The sequence below is a fragment of the Coturnix japonica genome, chromosome 4, assembly GCF_001577835.2.
Source record: "Coturnix japonica isolate 7356 chromosome 4, Coturnix japonica 2.1, whole genome shotgun sequence".
NCBI lineage: Eukaryota > Metazoa > Chordata > Aves > Galliformes > Phasianidae > Coturnix > Coturnix japonica.
The window spans coordinates 59,659,924-59,681,834 of record NC_029519.1 but is presented as its reverse complement, the minus strand read 5'-3'; positions in this window follow the sequence as shown (position 1 = coordinate 59,681,834).

The following is a 21,911-nucleotide window of genomic DNA, read 5'->3' as shown; positions in this document are numbered from 1 at the left end:
AGAAGTCCTTGTTCCCGCCTTTGGTATTTACCCTACAGATGTGTTCCTGGAGACCAAGCTCACCTCTCAGTTTTTGTTTTTCTGAGCTTAAAAAACTGAATCTTTTCATCTCCCCTGAAGAAAGAGGCTCTTTGCTCCCTTGATTACCCTGTTTGGCAGCCCCTGTCCATATTTCTCTTTCAACCCATCTCTCTTGAGTGCAGCTGACTAGGGATGGTGCACAAGGCCTAACAAGAGCTTTGGATCATGATGTTTATCATTTACACTGTACTATTGTTGCATCTCCACAGGAAATGCCACAAAGGATCTTGTTTCTGAAGGATGATATTAATCTTTCCCAGCACACATTAGTGTCTCAGTACGTGTGATCAATTATGAGGCTTTATTATCTTCGGTTGTTTCAAACTGATGATTCATTTCTCTCCTAGAATGTCAATCCATCAATACACTTTTATGGGCTCTTGATTTTCTGTCTCTAAATACCTTCCATATGGTTGGTACAGTTAGTGTAGAGAATCAGAACTTGGGACACCCACTGCACGTATAACACGGCAGTGGTGTTTGTGTCCCTACAAGCATGTTGAAATACAGGGTACTTCTCAGTGAGGAGAAGGTCTGTTAGAAGTAGCAGAATGAAATGCTAGAAATTCCACATGAGAAGTATGTATTGTGCGCTGAACTCGTTTGCATCTGAATATATGAGCTCTTCTTAGGATTATATTTTCAACCTGGACTTGTAATAATATGAGATAAATGAAGACTTTGACAAATGATGGAAGTTGCCTGAGAGAAATCGCTTTTGGCAACTGTTCCTTCTAATTAAAATGAATCCTAAAAAGCCTCAGTCTTTGGGAGCAATTAATAACATGCCAGCATTAGATAAGCTGCAGATAATTCTTGGTGCCTGTGAACCGCTTCCTCCAATTAGCATGTGTGCTCAGCCAAATGCAACCATCATTTCATGTGTTCCTCGCTTCATGGGCAGGAGTGAGGAGCCAGACCTACATGCCTTGTTCCGCATGCAGAGTGAGGAGCTGGGCCTATGCCACCCTAATGAGGCTTGTTACCCGAATAACTCTTCTCCCAGCCTCCTCTACCCCCAAGAAAAAACACCCATAATCAAATATATAAACACTGGCAGCTTTCAGGGTTGAGTTTCTGAAGCTAATTTAAATGAACAGCAGACATTTTATGGGCTTTTCCAAGTGAACCTACAGGGGCTTATTTGCTAAAGTCTGACTTTCTGACAGCTCCCTACAAGGCTAATCAAAACCAGACTTAGACCCATAGAAAGCAGACTAATATATATTCAGGCAGCTACAAAGAACCAGGCTAAATAGAGTAAGTCATAAACCATTACCATGGCAGCAATCATTCAATTGTGCACGTTTACTGCACTAGAATTTTGGTACAAGTGGTGCATTTGTTTTGTTCCCATTGTAAATGGAAAGTTGTGGCGGCAAGGAACCACCAGTAAACAGGACCTGTGTCTGGAAAATGCTCCATATATAATACAGAGATTGTAGCTACAATGCGGGGACGTTCCCTGGCTCATGATGGGAAGGCTGAGCTGGTGCCTGTTGATAGATCTGGTCCCTCTGCAGAAGCTGCTGTGGGGCACAGCCTTGGACAGGACACAATGGACAGCATAGACCCCAGGACCAGTCTGGATTTAGGGCAGAGTTGTCTTTCTCCTGTCTGTATTTTGTCATTCTTCAAAGCATGGACCATATTTCTGATGTGTTCTTAGTGCTTTGGTTAGACACATTCTGGGTAAGATAGTGCTGGGAATGCTGCTGAGACATGAAATTGTTAACATGTTTTCAAGGAAATTTAACCACCAGTCTCTGAAAGGAGACGTTTTTTCTCTTTCTAATTATCCCAGAGTGTTCCCATTGCATAATATCACCTTTCTCCATACAAGGATTTGTTCCTTTTCAGTTCTTGACATCTGGAAGAAATTTCTCCTTATCTCTTATGTGCATTTTCAAGTAAAATGTGGAAAGAGGTGCTGAGCTGATAAAGCAGGGATGTACCTCTGGACCGGACCAGATGGTGAGGTGCTGCAAAGGAGAAGGCATTCTGCATGAAACAGGGAGGAACGGAAAGTGCTCTGCAGGGTCAGGCCATCCTGGAGGGATGAAGTAATGTGCACATCAGGGAGATGTTGGGCTGGTGAGCCATCCTCCAGATTTTAACAGAGGCATAAAGTTGGCTTGAATTTGGACAGATCTCAACAAACTTTGGATGTTTGTTTTTTTTTTGGTTTTTTTTTTTTGTTGTTTTTTTTGTTTGTTTTTTTTTTTTTTGTGTCTAATTTAGATGTCAGTGTTTCCATTTCCTCTTAAAGCACTGCATGACTGAAGTTCTTAGCAGTTAGAAGTCAGCCAGCACTGATCATCACTTCAGTAGTATGGTCCACCTGGTTTCCTTAAGCCCATAAAGCTCAGATATTCCATGCTGAAGCAATTCTTTCATTTCTTCAGTGACTTCAGGGTTGATAAAATTTGCTCTTGCCTAAAAGCCTACATTATTTGCGATTACCTCTTGCAATTACTCTAGAAGGGAGATTTCAGCATCATTTTCTTTCTGTGGAGCGGTGCTGAGGTCTGTCTTCTGATGGCTTATGGACTGAGATTCTTCCAAATGTGCTTTTGCAGAGGATGTCTATCATGTCTGACTATGCGATCCCTCTCTTCTTCATAGGGTGTTTTGGAGGGACGTGAAACTGATAACAAATAAGTTTGGGTTTGTTTGGTCTTTGTAATGACTTGCGCTGAATGGAAACTGAAAATCAGCTTCATCTGTGTGGATAAGACTGGGAGTTCTTTTTCCTGGGGCACTTTTTGAGTGCATTTAGATCTGGAGTTTAGATTCAGGGTCTCTTCAGCTGAAATAGTGGTGGGATTTGTTCTTTGATATTATTCCCTTTCTTTTGGGTTGCTTTTCACCTTGTACAAAGGCAGCACGCAGACACACACCACCAGGCGCATGGACCAGGCATGTTATTTGAAGTCATTTTTCACCATTCACTGCAGAGCATTATCACCAAAATCATTCTTTTTTTCTTCTCTGAAGCTATTTGATGTGTTTTCCAGATTTGGTATCCCCCAGCACAATCCATTGCAGTGTAATAACTCGCTTTTAGAAGAGTGTATGATTAACTTGCTTTAAGAGCATAGAAATGTCTTTCATTTCGGTTTTTATGAGTAATATCCACTTTTGGCATGAGAACACCCACTCAGCATAAATCAAATGCTTTTAGATACTCGGGCTTTTCACCATTTTTAAAGATGTAGGTGTGTTTACACTTCTGAAACCACCTTTAGAGTCTTTTTGGATGGACATTTTATTTTGCAATGTGTTTTGGCTTTCATTGTAATCTTTCAGTCTGCCCAGTTTTATAGGTGTCATGGAGATGCAGGAACAGCAATTTCTGCTCCTCTCTGTCACTTTCATAAACCGACAAGGTGGTGGTAATAGCTAACTGAAAAACATCAGATTTCAGTGGGATTTTTTCACGAATAAGAAGCAGACAAAAGGAATCTTCTCACTTGATTGCAATGACTTTTAAGCATTTTAGTGCTGGTTGCTGGAATAAAATTCAACTCTTTTCTAAGATGTGACAATTTTTTAGCACCCCATTATAAAAGATTCTCTATTAGAGTTGATTTGCTGCCTGACTGCTGGAGCCTTCTTGCTGCCGGGAGAGCCCAGGGCTGTGTGGAGGGCAGTAGGCATTTCTACAGCTGCATGCACAGCTTTGTTATCATTCAGACTCATGGGCCGCAAGAATTCTTGTTTAATAAGAGAAAAACCATTTTTCCAGCAATGTTTAAAGAGTGGCACTCAGTAGATCAATGGTTTCATTTTCAAAAGTTTGGCTGGGAATAATAATATGAATATATCCATAAAAGCATGGATATATTATGGATATATTCCACTTGATTGTGCACCTGGCTACACAAAGGACCCCCCATTTTTTTTTCTTCCATATTAAGTATTTTCATATAGAAAATCATCAAATCAATCTTAAAGTGTCTTTACAACCAAAACAAATGCCCGTGCACTGGTATTAATGGTGAGTATTCCAGTTCTGTGGACACTTGAGGAAGTGTTTCTTTTGGAAAACAAACTCCTTGGCAATTGATGGCGTGGCACAAGAATTGAATACGTCTTAAAACCAATCATGCTGAAAAAAGGCAATTATACATCACTTGGAGAGGGCGGGCTCATTAGTGAAAGAGGAGGTGTCGTAATTCACAAGATCAACTTGATAAAACCAGCAGTCTCAAGGTCTGGATTGAACCATTCCTTTCCCCAGGTAATTCTCATGGGGAATCCTGGTCCTGCAATAAGAGCGTGCAGCCATTTGAGTCAAATGTGAACATTTGCCCCTTCTCAACAGTAAAAATAAGTTCTTTGTATCACTTGAAAGAAAACTGAGATTTGGTGTCAGGTTTTTCATTACTATTTCAATAGTACTCTCCTACCTTGCTGAACCTGAATTAGAACATCAAAATCCAAACTCGTTCTTCTTGAAGATGATGCTGGCAGTCCTTATCAGTGCCTCTGGCTATTTGTAGCAATGCGAACACTGCTTGGGTCTCTGCAAACTACAGCCTTGTGAAGACCTAATATCTGAATTTCTAACTGCACCTTTCCTAAAGGTGTTGTTATGGAATGGTAACAGTGAGTCGTCTTATGGACTTTGACCATCCAGGTACGTTACTTTGGACTCTCTATCTGGACATATCCCAGATGTGTTCCTTGCTGCTTGGCAGCAGATAACCCTGTGATAATAATAATAGCAAAATTCCAGTTACTGATGTTGCACAGCAGCTTTCCATACACAGCAATATCCAGCTTGAAAGGAAGGGGACCCAGGTACATTACTTGTTTGCCGTCTCACAAGGAGGATTACCTTACCTACACGTCCTTAAAAGGATGAAAACAGAAAGCAATACGTACGCAGAATACATATTTGCTACCGATTGCCAGCAGATAAAAGCAAGATGCTGGTTTCATTACTGCTACGCTTTTTTATTATTTAAACCTGGGTACTATGCCAAAATTCTCTCTCCCTCTTTAAATAAAGTATATGGAGGGGAAAATTGAAGTTTTCTGCTGAGTTATTTCTTGCCAAGCCCTTTCAGTTGCAGGATACACTGAAGGCCAAACTCTCTGAAGCATATTAAGACTGTCAGAATAATCAAGGGGAGTTGCACTGTGGTTAACTTAAGAATCTATGCTACAGCACCCTTGTGTGCTGGATATTTATGTTCATATATATGTTTATTATGCCAGGGTGCTGTGGCATAGCACCATAGTTTCCTTCAGATGCAATTGGTCCTGACTGCTGTATGTGTATGTACACACAGTACTTATTTTAGTTCTTTGAAGGCAACATCTGCTCATAGTGAAATGGCAATAGGCAGATGTTCTAAAGCTGGGTTTAACTGTTGCATAAATCGAGATTTCAACAATTCCTTGCTGTTAGGATATGGCACATTTGAAACATCATGTATTTTGAATTTAAGAAAGACAGAGGAATAACCACTTTCATTTTAACTCATATTTTAGCCCCAAAATGGTGAAATCCTTTGTCAGGGATTACATTCTTTGGTACAGCCACAGTTCCCCCTGGAATGGGGGGTTGTGATTTGGGTCATTTGTTCAGGGCTGCAGTTGTTCAGGCTCTCTCTGCCTTGGCTGATACGCATAATGCACCAGTGTCCTTACAGTAGTTCCCACCAGCATTTATAGGGAGATTTTTCTTTATCAGAAATTATTAAAGGTCCTTTTTACCATAAAACAGCATCAAGAAATGCTTGCTTGAACCAGAATGTCCGACGTATGTTGTTTGGTCTTACACCACAGGAGGGACTGAAGGGGACAAGACAAGATGTACAGAGGTCACAGGACGATGCTGCCTGTATTACTTCATCTTAGCTCGCCCACCACATTCCTGGAGAGAAGTACATCCCAGGCTGTGATGGGATGCAGTTCCTTCTGCAGGCAGTCTGCTGGCAAAGGGTCTGCTCTGGCCCACAGAGTCCATGGGCTCCCCTCTGTAGTGAAGCAGGGCCAAAAAGTCTACCCTCTCTTTATCGTGAGTTTATGACACTCTTGGCTTGTGAGGTTTAGCTTAAACAGCAAGCCCTGGCAAAGGGTGGTTGGATTGTACAGCTGCTGGGCTTTTCCAGCATTACAGAGCTGTATAAAGTCTGTGCAGTTTTATACTGTATATCTACACAGATATACACATGGTGGGATTCAGCTGTGCATGGGCTCCAAAGCAACATTTCATCTCTGATTGATAATTATTTGTCATAGACAGATGGAGGAAACAACCCCCTCACAAACGAACCCTGGTTGTTTTTCAAGCTGGGAGACAATTTGTCCATAGTTAAACAGAAGATATTTATAGACACATTAGCCGAGTGTGCAAAATACTTCAGAAGTTTGTTTAGAGCTGATTGAAATCAGCTGTTACTGAACCAAGAAACAGCCGCACAAACTAACCCTGTGGGTCTCTGCTGTCTGTTAGCTCAGCGCTTTCTCTTTCCAGCAGCATCACCAATTCGGGGCAGTAATACAAGTCTCCTGGCTCTCACTGGTGGGTCCTGATAATTCAAGGATTAAACACAGAGCTGAAAGGGAGTGATCTCTGTGGGTTTGATGAAGAACTCCTATATCACTTATTACAATTATTTCATACATTTAAGCATTGCTGTGTTTGAGAAATCAAGCACTGAAGCATCAGGAGAACCAGAGCATGCCCCAGGCAGGAACCCTTTTTCTGACAGCTCATAAACCCAGCCAGATGTGCATGAACTGGATTGCTTATCCTCACTCAGCCATGTTAGATGCCCTACGCAACCGTATTTGGTTTTGCTCTTGCAGCCCTTTCTCTACCTCTCAGCAAGTTGTGGGTGCAAGTGCAACAGTGTGTTTTGTGCAAGATGAGGGAGTAGTGCAAAAAATGTCATTAGGGTAATGAACTGAACATGTCTTGTGTGGAAAAGAGCCTTCCAGATGCTGCACTGCTTACTGAAGGCAGCTGAGCTCCACTGGTGCCCTTCCTCCAGGCCATTTCTGGAGTATGGAGTTAAACAGAAGTATTGTTTTGACTCCTACATAATATTAATGAAGATCATTGACTTCAGAGAATTAATCACTAGGCATCAAGTTAGCAATATCTTCTTTTTTTATTCCTTTTTCATTTTTTCCTTCCTTTTTTCTTTTTTTATTACTTTTATTTATTTATTTATTTATTTATTTTAATTCTTACACTTAAGTAGTTCCTATTTGTTAAATAGCATATTAAACTTGCCAATATTCTAATACCAAAGTATAATCCTCTTAAAACACCCTTCTGTATCTCATAAAGAACAAAGAAGAATAAGGAAGAGATAGCAGCGACTTGCCCACAGCAGAGCCATGTAGCTGCAGCCTCACTTAACCCCTGAGCAGCCCAGAGCTTTGCTCTCTATTGGCGTATTCCCTGGTGGGAACATCACAACCTCAACCTCTGCTGAGAGTGTCTGTATGGTTCCATGTCTCTGAGGGTGTCTGAATTCACAGAGACATACTTCCGTGCAAAACACATTCATAACAAAAAGATACCAAAGATGTTTTCAGTGCATTTCAATGTAAGGCACTTGAGCATGCGGCAAGAAGGAAAACCTCCTTGTATTTAATCTGAAAGTCAAAAGTTTATTGCTGATATTGACAGAGATGCCACAGAACTGGAACCACATCTGGGGAGGAGGAGGCATAAATCTGCGTGTCATCCACAGGAATGAAGGAGGTAGCTGGAATTAAGTGTAAATAATGTACTGTTAAGATGGAGTTCACTGCAGTGAATGGTTTGCTGGAAAAACTCTCTCTTGCTAACTGCTCTTAGTGCTCTGTTACAAATGCTCTCTTCACCTCCACACACAAGGGTAGATTAGCAGGATTCCCTGCAGCTGCAGACAGAGGCAAAGGAGGAGCAGGAGACAAAAGACCACATGGAGATCTTTCAGTGTATTTTGCTCTATCTTTGGCCAGGGGAGTGAAGGAACAAAGACATTTTGGTTTCAGCAACATGAATAGAAAAGATTTTATCATTTCCATAAACTCTCCAGATTATAAGAATGAAGAAGTGTGTTAATTTTCATTCATGTGAAATCTCTGGTTCCTTTTCCATAAAAATGTTGCCTTGTCTTATTTTTGACAAGAACTAAAATCCACTGAGTTAGAACACTGGTAAACATATTTCTTCCCAGCACTTTTCTTCTCTGGGTGGGAGCTCTGTTCCTCCTTTACCCTAAGTTTTCTAAATCACTGGAGCCTGTTAAAATGCCAAACATCTGCACAGACCAGGGGAAAATGCACGGAAGATCCTCGCGGAGGTACAGCATCAATTCAAAACAAGGACTTCTGCTGCTCTTGGTCTCTGCTTCCTGTTTTCTCTGAGGCTATTTTCTACTGTACCCCACACTTGCCAGAAAACACCAGAGGATCTAGGAGAAATTTCTTGTTCTACAAGTATTGTCAAGGCATGGAAGGGCCAATTCTTCACAAACCCACCAGCTCTTTTGAGAAACCTATCAAGTCTTTCCCTCTTGCAAAATTTCCTTCAGTTCTTGCCAAGGCTGTCTGTCTGCTTCTGCTCATGCCTCAGCCTTTGTGTGGCTCTAAAATCACAGCGCTTCAGCTTTCTGGGCAGGTTGCAAATTGTCCTTTTGTACCCATGAAGACTGAGAGCCCTTATAAGGAAAGGGGCTCTGTCCTGAACATCAGACTGCCCCAAGCAAGATGTTCCATTAGCAGTGTACACACAGATGCATCTCATGGGTGGCTTCATTATTTAAATGTGGGGCCCTAGGTGGTGTTGTACCAGTCCACAATTCTTTCAAGTTTTTTTTGCTCTCATGTCATAGCACTACCCCCAGGCCATATGTGATAGCATCTGGGTGCAATATTAGAAGCTTTGAGGCACAAGAAAATCAAGACAGTAGAGGTCATGTAGGATATTCCAGATTGGAGAAATGCTTTTACTCATTCTGGTGACCAGACAAATGCTCTCCCATTTTCACTAAGTGCATGCAGCTTTTCCGGGATCCTTTTAAAATCCCAGATGCACTTTCTGTCATGGTATAACGCTACAAAGCTGTGCACATCCATATGACTGGAGATTTGGCCAGTTCTGCGCAGTCTCATTTTGCTTTTATTGTTGGAAATTCCCTCCTTGCTGATAACGTTTCTTTGATTTTATTTATTTATTTATTTATTTATTTATTGAGGAATAATAATTTAAATGTAATACAAGAGAGTTAGAGATACCTATTGCGTAACAGCTGGTTGATATTCAAAACTGATCTGTGTCCCATGACCTGCTGTGACCACAGACTTATCTACTGACAGAGCTCCTGTGCTGTAGGCTTTCCTCTGTCTTCCAAGCTGGCTTTGAAATGTAGATCGTTGCCTGCTGCCTGTTTTCTTTCTTGTTCTTCTCTTGATGATGTAACACCATATTAATTCACAACCCCTAAATCCATATGCTTTATATTTGAGAGCACCTTCTCCTATATCCTTACATTGGCCTGAGGACACTTGCTGAGGCTACAGCTGACCTCTGTTGTCAACATATTTCCAGAAAATGAAACAGTGCTTTCTGTCTTAACACCAAGAGGCTACAGCTGTCTTCAGCTTCACAATGGGACACTGCCATGTTAAGAAAATAAGTGCATGTAGAGTTACTCAGTGATGTCTATCCCTCTGCATCACTGAGGGCTTTTATGATTGGGAAAGTCTTCAGTTTGGTATTTGGGGAGCAGTTTAAACAGACAACAGTCATATCTGATGGAACTGTGGTCACTCTGGTCTCCCTCTCCAGTGGTGATATGGTTTATATAGGATAGTGATCATAATTCCAATGATGAATTTGTTTCTAAAATTGTGTTGACAGTACTGCTCTTTCCTGAATACTGAACAATGACTATACTTAGTATTAATTAGCTTGGAGATAAGAGGCCACAGCTCTTAATTCTGCTCTCCCTAGGCTTTGTTTTCTTTAGAACACTGTTACAAGATGGCTTGGTACTCTTGTTTGGTTTTTGGCCAGACTCCAGTTAAACCAAGTCTAGAAGCTACACTAATTAAACCAGTCCTTACTGAGAGCTGCCAGGCATATCTATGTTTTCAACTCTGAACTTCCTTCCTGAGGACATTATATGTTTTAATGAAAAATAACATGATATCTTCAGCATTTTTCTTCATTCACCACTAAGATAAGGTCCATCACATATGTTGTGTATCAGAGAAGAACTCAAATGTTTAAGAGAAAGCCAGAACATTTCAGTCAGCCTCGTTCACTTTGACAATTTCTTTAGCAAAGGGGAGAAAATAAGTGACATTAGCTGCAGGCCCTGCCAAAATAGACATTTGTTTTCCATTAGCTGCACATACCCTTTCTTAAGGGCTTACTGTGAACTGAGATGCAGCTCTGGGCATAGATCTGGTTTATGTATAGAATTTTTGATAAGTAGAAGTAAACCTCACACTCAGAAGTTTACTGTCTCTTTCTCTAATTCTGCGTGTATTATCTCTGCTTAGCACCCAAGGGCTTTGAATCCATCCCACCCAGGAAGATGTGTGTCTGAAGAGAAGACAGGGAGTTAAGTGGCACTAGGCCTTCAGAAGTCCTACATCACTCATTTAAGAATAATAGGCTATTTAAACCCATGATATCATTATCAAGGCTGAAAGATGTAGTCCATAGCAACTCTGGTAGATGCTGTAGAGAAAAGGATTATTCCTCAGTTGATCTACAGTAATCTACAGCAAGTGGAACAAAAACTGTGTTCCAGACATTCTTTATTTTTAGCTGAAGTGTGAACTGGAAGCAATTCTTTGGTTAATCCATTATCAGAAACCTATGGTGTGTACAAGTAATAACTCCTTTTGGAACGAGATAGACTAAGCTGCTTATAGCCATATGGATACCAGAGGGTTTAAGAAATTGCTGTTATTTGTACTTTCATACTGGAAAAAGCATTGTGAATAAAACTCACCACAGATTTTAGCAACTGCATTTTCTGTGATGCTGAGCTACATGAGTGCTGTGATCGCTGATGATCACTGTACATGCAAAATAAGATTATTGATTCTTTGGGTAGCCCAAAGCCCAGTATAGTGAGCAAGAAGAGGGAACAAAATACAACAGTTCCTCGCCACTGCAACCCCTGAATGACAGCAAATTGCTGCAAAGCTGAAGGTCAGATATATCTAATTGGTCCATAGACTGTGTCTGTCTCCCTGTAGTGAAGGGCTGGGAACAGGGAACAGGGAACATCCTCGGCAGGGTGTTCTGCTTTGATGATATCCCTAAGTTGGAGGCTAGAGACTGTGGCCAGCACTACCAGACACAGACAGCAGAGCAAGTTTGGGAATGTGTGTTGTGTTCTGTCCATGGGGTCTACAAAGATTTTAGTCTTGAATTGGGAGGATGTACATTTAAAAACAAGCCTACAGCTGAAGGGAGTTAGGAGATTGTCTTAGAAATATGCCACGCAGAAAGGGCTGGAGAGGGTGTCAGCACAGCAAGAAATGCCCCACTGCTTTTGGCACAGGCATGCTGACTTATGGAAGCTCTGGGGACCTCCTTTCACAGAGGATGAAGAAAATGCATTGACTGGAGTAGGTGGTAAATGTCTTCCAGTCTTACACGACAGAAACTGATAAGATATTAATGATCTTTGAGATCAGAACTGAAATAGGGAAATCTTCATCTATAAGAGAGGAAGCTTCAGCAAGTGGTAGCTCAGGTTTCAATTTGGCTGCGCAGTTTGATAGCAGAAATGCTGTCCTGTTGAGGGTCTATAGTGTTTGAAATATTGATGAGGCTGATATTTGACAGCTCGTGCCACGTGTGGTATAGAAAAGGGGATAATGAAATAATTGGGATATCATAGTGGCTCCTAAAGCAAGACAGATTCCACCCCTGATATTCTGATGACTCCTCATTGATTGTTTGACTATTTTAAATTGATTATTGTAAATCATTACAGTCCAGAAACAGATTAGACGTTCCCTCACAAATCTTACAAGCTGGAATGAAATTGCTATTTTTCTAACCTGATTGTATCTTTTTTCTGCTATGATATGTGCTGATTCCCTTGTTTGGTTTGTCTGGCAATGGATTTCTTATTGCTTTCCTGTTCCCTAGGTCTGGAGTTCACAGTGATATTTCCTGCATGTGCAGGAGCAATCTCCAGCATCTCAGTACAGGGAATCAATCTAGGGGGCATATAAGCAAGCTATACTCTATGGGGAATTTAGTCCCATGAAATAATGTGGAGAATGTCTAAGAAAACTGTGGTTCTCATGACAAGACACATGGAAATGGAAGATATTTTAGAGACAAGATCTGACAAGAATTACTTGACACAAATGCTGTGGATATGCTGGTTGTTCAAAAGCAGTTGAAAAGATGTTTGCTAAACAATGGCAAATGCTTTTTTGGGGATCCAAGCAAGAACAAACCCTCCCCCTTTTTAATCAAAGGGAATATTTAAAGGAATATTCTGTTTTCTGTATTTGGTTATATAATTATTGCCAAAATAGACAATGGATATGTGTTTTTTTTTAGCATCTGACTACTTTTAGCTTAAGAAATTTTATTTTTCCTTTCATTTTTTTAATGATATTTGCATGCATAGATTTTTTTCTTCTGCATTCAGTAACAAAGACCTTCTGCAAATATATGTGGCAGTAACTGAGATAAGATGGTTCAAATGAGTCTGTGAAGTTTTTAATCTGTGCTTTCTCTTCTTTTTTATCTTCCAGCCACATATGTTCCCTCTCCTAAATTATATTTCTTTTGAATAACTTTTGCCAACTGAACTTATGGCCAAAAGGAAAATAGCAAAGCAGTTGCAGAGTGAGCCTTTCTGCAAGCGTGCCCCTGGCTGCCACCTATAGCTGAGGACTGTCCCATGGGTGGCACTGCATATTGTGGCACTTTCAAAGAGGTGCATGGCATGCCCCAAGGAACTGGGTGCCCCCTCCATGTGTGCTGTAAATTCTGCAGAGTGTCTCAATGTGATGAGGTCACTTTTTGGTCCTCACAGCCTTTAAAGGCCACATCACAGCACAGACTGTCCTTTACTGAGAGACCTGGCCCAGACTCTTTTCATCTGGAGGTTCTTGAAGCCTGATAGACTCAGAGGAGTTCCAGGTGGCCCCAGTGAGGCAGAGGTCCGTCTATAGCAGGGTACTTACTCCATGAACGGGGCCTTAGCTCACCCTGTGCCCTTGTTTCTCTTGGCCAGCAGAGAAGGTACAGCTTCCTGTGAACTTATCTGTCCAACTGTATAGACATAACCTCAGTCTTTTAATTTACATCTAATCTGAGCTGGCACTGATGAACAAGTGTGGCTTGTGTGAAAATTTTATGTTCTAGCTCAGTGCTCTCTGCGCACTGTGTCCCAGCTCCAGTGTGCCGGGCCACCTTTTTTCTATGAGCCCCATCACGGAGCTGACCTTCATCCTTCACTTTCCTGTCCTGGTGGAGTGATGATCTGGGCTCACATCTTACCAGCAGCCTCTGGCCCCCAGAGATGCTTTCCTTTAACAGAATAATAAAAGGATTTTATAGCAGTCAGCAGCTAGGCATTTCTGTGTTTTAAATCATGACTCTTTTCCCTTGGGTGAGTGTCCTGTGCTGAGATGTGCTATACCCTTACCACCTACAGACTGCAGGAGTCTGACACATGTGCTCTCAGCTGCTGCGTAGGCAGGAGATCTTTGGGTCCAAGGGCCATCAGGTAGTGCGTGTAGGATTTGAGAACCTTGATCCAGAAAGCAGCTGTAGCACCTTAGGAAATCACTCAGCCCACAGCCATGCACCAGAGAGGTCTAATTAACATAATGAAAGGGGCTATAAGAGGCAGACGCCAGCTGGGAACCCAAAAGAAATGTACTTTGAAGGATGGAGCTGTATGTTTGTCTACCTGGTTGCTTACACCTTTCGGGGGAAATCTAGAATGCAAAGCTACTAAAAAACTTGGAGGCGAGTGTGGCTACAATGGGAGCAGGACTGCCCTGTTAGAGGTAAGTGTACTGCTTAGATCCATTTCTGAGAGAGAATAGGAGCAATGGGTCTGAAATGGAAAGCAGCTGAGGGCCCAGGAAAGTGATGAGCTGGCATGTCTTGCTGCGGAGTAAGAGGCTGGTTTCAGGTGGAGTAGGAGTCTGGTTTCAGGTTTGGTTATGAACATATATATGTAGGGAGTTCTATGAGCTCCAGAAATAATTCCTCTGGGCTATGGGGAATAATTGGAGAAGGACAAGAGAAAGGAAGTACTGAGGGTATTAGTGATCACTACAGAGTGAAGAAGTGTTGTCAGCATCAGGTTGTGAAGCTTTAGCTTCTTTGTTTCTCCAGAGTTTATAGTGGTAGAACTGATAAGCAGACAAAGAGGATTTTTGTTGTTGTCTCCTCTTCCTATTGCACCCTTGGACTTCTACTGTTTATTGCACTGTCTCTTTGTCTTTTCCTTCATACCGTGTTTCTGTTGAAGTCATGCTAATATTTGCATGTGTGGCCTGAAATTACCTTAAAAGTAATAGTACAGTTACTTCTGTTACATCAGTCATCCAAGACTGATAATGTGTCTCTAACATGAGAAACTGTTGATACAAATCAAGGTCCTTAGTTCTTGAAGCAGAATTCTTCACTTTTCAAGCTTGTACACCGTGGCCTCTCAGAAAGGATCAAGATCCCCTGTAAGTGCTGAAGATGCTGAGGTTTGTAACAGTGTGTTGTGTACAGTTGGATCATGGGGGGACTCCCATGGTGTCAGCTTCTCTAAAAGTCTGCAGACTCCTTCACTGTTGCAGGTAGATAGTGAAGGAAGAGAGAAATCATCCTGATGATGAGATTTACTTTTCTGAGTTCATCATTCTATGACTGCTTGTGCCCTCAAGCAAGACAAACAGTAGTACCCTGTTTGCTGTCTGTGAACCCTGTGGTCATGAATAGGATGGTCTGACTCACATCTGGGATGATGAGCTATGGTCAGTGTCTGTGGCAAGTCAAAGTGGGAACGTGGAGCCAGATGACTAAACCTGATGTGGGACCTTTGATCCTTGGGAGAGTGTCCCAAAAGCTCATGCTGCATGCAGCTGTCTGGCTCTGGGCTTGGTTGTATGGCAAGGGATGTATCTCAAAGTCTTAGCTCTTAAGAAAAAAAAGGGGAACCTCAGACCAGTGGAAAGCAGATGATTTAGTTGTTTTTATGGAGTTTACATACCAAATTTATTTGAAATTGCAGAAAATTCCAGGATCCTGTTGAATTTCCCATTGTAATTATTATTATTCTGCTTTCTTTTCCTATTTTTGGCATGGATTGTATAGGTTTCCATATCATCTGGCACGCAGTTTTCAGTGAAATAAGAACTAAAGCACCTTATTTCCCTCAGGAACTCACATGCTAATTAAACCTGCACTACTACAACTGATCTGAGCCAGATGAAATCAAATCTTTGAGTTCATATGCCTTCACTTTGAATGACTTCAATTCTCATCATTTGAATCAATCTGAAGACTTGATATGTGAGGAGAAATATGATTTACACCTGCTGAACGAGCCATAAGCTGAATTGCAGTTAGTCAGATGTTATCCATTTTTGAAGCTGTCTTCAAAGCACTGCGGAACTTCACTCTTTTTCTTATTCCTTTTTAAAGCTGTGTATTATGAGTTCATCTTCCTTACTGTTGCCAATACAGTGTTCTGATCATTGTGCACTTTACAATGTATTTATCCTTTCAGTTTTCATTCTTCTTGCAGGTAATCATCAGCAGAGAGCTCTCTGGGTGCTACCAGGCAAGGTGTTGTGATTTATATGTAGCATTTAGCATCTTTTTTGCAGTGTGTTCATAACTTCTCACAAGCCTGAGAAGCTTGAGTTTTGAACTGAAATTCTAGAGGATAAAGTCTGCCTAGCCCCTGGAAAAACAGACCTCTGTAACAGAAGTTTGGTTTGCAATGGCTCCACAATCGCCTCTAATTGCAAATGGGCACCATTTGTTCCTGAAAAGCAAATGTGCTTGTTGCTTCTCATCACAGCTGTAATTTGGTAGAATTTGATAGAATCACCAAAGTTGGAAAAGACCTAAAATATCATCCAGTCCAACCAGTCATGAAATGCTCTAAGTTGAAGTTTGCCTTCAAACTCCTGTGTCCTTTTCCTCGTTTTCATGAAGCTTTTACTTTTGTTCCTTAAATTTCCTGTCTGTCATCATGAATGTTCTTGAGGCCTGAACTAAAGATACCAGAAATTTACAGTGTTCAGTGCCTTGGATGAGGCCTATTGCTGATTTATGGCTGCTGTTCTGATTCTGCTTCCTGAGGTCAGTTATCATTTGGGAGGACAGGAAGTATCTCATGAGGCTCTGTGTGCAAGCTAAATCTGATCTTGTCTTTAATCTTTGCAGATAGTGGCAGAGAGAAGGGTGGCTAGAATCTGTTGGAGCCTTAACAAGACTGTGCTGACTGTGTACAAGTAACATTCAGATGAAAGTCAAATGACAAGCAGGTCCCATGGAGATTTTATGACTAATGGCATTTATAAATGTTCCCTGTAAGTCTGCTGTGGAACAGCATTCTCAACTACTGATTGCTGCTTAATAGTACTACAGTGACTAAACATATGATCTTCTGACAGAATGTTTGTTGTTACATCTTCCCACACTAGATTTTGGGGTTATACTTGGCTATACAACAGACATGGTGATAATACTTATGCTACAAGCATCTGTAAGTGAGATCTGGTTCCCTAGGCACTGGTTCCTCAAGCTATCTGCTTGGGTTTCTCCCCATTGGAAAAGGGAAGTGTTACTCAGACCCTTTCTGTTCCTACCTTTCCTGTGGCTTCTGGTTAGAACATGGTGTGGTGTCTGTGATGAGCTACTGGAGGAGGCCAGTTCTGCTTTGAAGTGAGGGAAAAGGGTTGTTTGCAGTATGCTAATAGGAATGTTTCCTAACAGGGAAGCTAATTCTGATGCAGAGCTCCTGCAAACATCTTATATGGGTCTCATCTGAAGCTAGAATTGTAGGGCTGCTGTTCACTTCCCTGGGCCAAAGCAGAACCGTTGTACTCATTTGCTAAGTCACAAGAATCAAAACAGAGCACTCAAAAAGGGTCTGGTAAGAAGTCATTAACTTGTTAATGACTTGCTTGATAGATTGCTGCACATAACTGAAACTAAACTGAGTTACACAACTCTATGAAACAGATGCTGAAGAACTGATTAGATGCACAAAATCACTTAGAAGTGATTTTTTGCAAGTTCCCGGTGCTAGCCACAACATAAGGCAGTTTAAGCATGATGAATCTGAGACCTAAATATAGTGAGCCAGGCTCTGTGTTGCTGGGTCAGTGTGTGGAGATCAGAGACGATAGAGGACCTGCTGTGTGTTAGGATACTCCTGTCTGCTCTACCCAGTGTTTTGTGGTTTATCATTCAGTGCCACTTAATGATTAATTACTTGGTAGTTTTGAAAGCCTGATTGTAGCTGCCTGCATATGTAGCCAGCCCATGAAGTTATCTTGTTTCAGATACAGCCTGTTAACATTTAACATGTGATTACCCTGCCTGGTGAGATGCTAACTCTTTTCTGTGTGTGTGTGTGTGAGATCACACCATCGGTAAAGGTCTGCACTCCTCTGTGTGAGGAAGGGGACCCTGGAATGAACAGATTTCTTTCCAGCAGATTCTCTGCTGCTGTGGAGGTGCAAAAGTGTCAGCTGCACTTATTTTCCCGGATATTACAATGATGGATCTTTAGTCCTTCAGATGTGATATACGCCCATAGTTGGGATGATGGCAGGTTGCTATTTGAATGACAGATGTGCAGTCTAGCTAGCCTAAGAAACTGATAGCTTTACATTTCAACAGCTGGGAGAATCTTCTTGCAGGCCATTTGTAATACATAGTTTGCAGTGTGTGTGTGTATATATATGATGCCTTCATGGGATATGTATTAAACTCGTATTTAATACTGTAGACGCTGGTGCATCATACTTAATTTGACTTTACTTCAGAAAATAGAAATAAGAAACCACCATAAAGCACTGATAATGGCAACGTGTGTGTTAATTTGGAGGTAACTGGGGTATGTATAAAATCTCATTCACAGTCTTGCTAGCAGCAAGAAAAAATTTACTGAATGAATTTGCATGTCTCATTTATAAGGCATCCTTTACCTGGCTTTATTCTGTTTATCCTGTTTAAAACAAAACTCCCAGCCTCCAGCCAATCTGTGTATGACTTGCATGATTTCCTTATTAACACTATTTCTTTAAGTTACCTGATCATCTCCTTTGTTTGAGGTGCCATGAACAAATTCTTGACTTTCACCTACCTGTTGTTCTAGTACCTTTATGCTTTTGTTAATCTCCTGTGTATTTTCTTTCAAATGCTGCTCTATTACTGACTAGCTATGTCACCAGATAGAGCTACTGCATGTGTAGCAGCCTTGCACAGCTTAGACAAGTAACAGAACCTGTCTGTATGACCTTGCTTACAGCTTCTGATACGTCAATGTGGTTGTAATAGCTTTGGGAGCATTTCTGAATGTTTTGTTCCCACTGCTTACAAACTGGCTGCTGTGGTCATCGTTGTCCATGACATCTATACTGTGCTCTTTCACCTGATGCATCTTAGAAGTGTCCATAACAACTACTATATGACAAGTAGCAGTTTAATATTTCTCTCCATCTATTGGAGGTAGGAATTTGGATTTTCTGCTCTTCTCTTTGCCTTTGCCTTACTTCTCCTCCTCTACTCCCAGTCTCTAACTTCATTTATCTGCAGGAAGCTGTTTGGCTCTCCAGTTCAAGGATTAAAAAGACAGAGGCTATGTGGGGCACTGAGATTTCATTCCTTCCTGTCATGATTTTCCTGTAAATGCACATGCACGGTCCCTAATCCCCAGTTTGTCAGGCACTTGGGAAAGAGAAATACTAGGGTAAAGCTGGCTTACTGTTCCTTCCTTAAACATGTGTGGGGAACTGTTCCTCCTGAGGGTCAGTCACCTTTCCTGTCTCCTCTGTGGGTAGGAGAGAGAATCTTGAAGGGATGATTCAGGCCAAGAACAAGAGACAAGTAATAGCTTTGTAGTTTGATGATATTCCTTCCCTGAGGAATAACAGATGACCCTTGGCCTTAATTGATTTACAATAGAGACTGCAATTTCATTATTCAAAACAGTGGTGCAAAACCCTGGGATCTGGAAACAAATTGCTGACCAATAACCAGGACTGAATAATACCATAACACTGAAAAGAAAGGACCAGTGTACTACAGCTGAGGACTTTATTTAACCCCCCTCCATTCTTCCCCTCTTCTGCCTGCAGACTACTCAGTACCAGTGAGGCTGAAACAACAATGAAAAGGATACTATTTATTTCAAACCCCTCTTAGAGCAATAAACTGTGAAATAGAAGGAATTTGATCTGCTTGAATTTGGTCCTTAACATTTGCACTGACTCATCAGCTTTGGCTGTTAGTGCTGAGGAGGCTGGAATGGAGGGGGAGGGAGGAACTAGGCAGCCCTCCTCTTAGTGGGAAGCTTTAGAGAGGCACCGAGTCTCCTGGTGTTATCTACAGAGGTATTTTCAGGTAGACCAAATAGCATATTTGTAACATCAGCTCAGGTAACTAAAATCTGCTCTGTCATGACTGATATTCAGACATTCTGGATCCTTTTCTGTAAGCTTAACATGGTGACTGCTGCTGGCTTTTTTCCCCCCTTTCTTTTGCAGCAATTCAAGTAGAGTTTAGTTTTACTGGCCTGATTTCTGAGTCTGATGTAACTGCTAGGATGCTGCTGCTTCCTCTGGATTGGTGAAGTTAGCTTATAGGCAGTCTTGACAGCCTGACAGTGAAGACAAAGAATGAATCCATTTCTGAAAGAGCAAACAGGATCAGGAACAGACTTTGACTTGTTTTGAAGTCTTGGCTAAATGCAATGCATAAGAACTGAGCTATAAACCTTGATTTGAACTACCAGTCTTAATGCTAGTAGGGTTAGTTAAATACAGATTTCTAAAGCTATTCTTGCTAATGAAGTGTGGTCATCCTGCCAGAGAACAGCAGTGTATAATGAACTGCATAACTCTCCCTCATCCCATGTCCCTGCTTGTGACCAAACCACTAATGATAACTACCCAGTTCTCCAAAGGGGATTTAGCTGTCAGCAAACAAGCCTGCACATATGGCCAAGGCTTGAAATTTTAAGTACAAATTTATGATTAATTTATCTGGTTCTTTTTCTCTGTCTGCAAAACTCTAGCAGCAAAAGTCTGCTTGAATAGAAGCCAAGTAAGAGTCTCAGCATTGGTTCTACATCAATAGTAACCCAGAATCTGACCATTTGATGCTCTTCTAGTCTACCACAATTGTTTTTCCTGTCCATCCCAATAAGGCACGGGAGAACTGCAAACAAATAGAAGTGAAGCCTTTTAAAATAAATCTGTTGGTAATAATGTATCATTCTTTTAAATCCTCAAGTGGTTTTGCATTAAAGAATTGGCTGGATTATGGCTACCTGGTCCTTTTCCATCTCCCTGCTCAGTGTTTGGCCTTGTTTACTGCTTCTCCTCGTTTCTATGCTTTTCTGAGTGTGCTGAATATATTTGAATATATTCAAAAATATATGTATACATATTTCTCCCCATTTACGGTTGAATTTGTCAGTGTTGCAAACGTGCCTTGGTCACAATGGACTGAGCACTTGTATCCAGTGACACCCACTACCTCTGGCTCTGTACTGCTTGCAGACTTTCTTTAGTAAATGTACTGAGGGGTATAATTCAGTCCCACAGCTTGCTGGGGTTGTATGCACTGGAGCTTTGGCTGTAATCCAGAGGGCAATAAACTAGTGGGATCAGAAATAGCCTGTGGGCAGGTCTCCAAGTAGTGTGCTCCAGGGACTGTGACCAGCTGAGAGGGGTATCTAAGAGCATCTGCTTCCCTTTCTGGGTGTGAACTCAGGACCAGGAGATCCTGGTGGCAAGCTGTTGCTGATGAGATAATCTACACTGTTCAGTTTTCTGCTTGTCAGCTTGAAGAAAGCCAGTCTGGGATGTCACAACTTGTTCAGGTGTCACCACTGTAGACATACACGACTATCTTAGAGATGTACTACCGAGTTATCCAGATCAGTTTCAGGAGGGCTTTGTTTCTGTAATGACCCTCAGGGCATTAAATGTTTAGTCTAAATCTATGTTTCTGAAGGATCTCGTGGTTTAGGATCTCTTGGTGTGTCTCCTTCTGTTGAACTTTTATTTCTTTATTGGAACAGGATGCTCAGGGATGTGGTGAAGTCAGCCTTCCTGGGGGTGTTCAAGAAACGTGAAGACATGACACTGAAGGATGTGGTTATTAGGCATGGTAGTGACGGGTTGATGGCTGGACTAGATCTTAGTACCTTCTAAGGAGCAGATATTCAGGCACACGCTTGATCACAGAGTTCTCTGCTAATATTTGAATTCCTAACTGATGTTTACTGATTTACTTCTAAAATTAAATTCAGAAATATTTCCCATGATATTGTCTCCCTGCAACTGGAAAGCCTAAAGATCCAGGCTGTATTTCTCATGGTTAAAACATGAGTTCAAACAATAAATGTAGCTTAAAGATTTACTAAGACAGATGCCTGCTCAGCAGATATTTAAGTAAGATGGAACCTGCATGTAGCATGCAAATTCTTCGTTTTGTTGGATTTGTAATCATTTCCATATCTTCCTCTGAACTTTGTGTACAAATTTGTTCTGTGCCCTGTAGGAATTCTTGGCTGGGTTGCTGCAAGAGCCTGTGATGGTCTGAGAACCAAAATATTAAGGCATTGCTT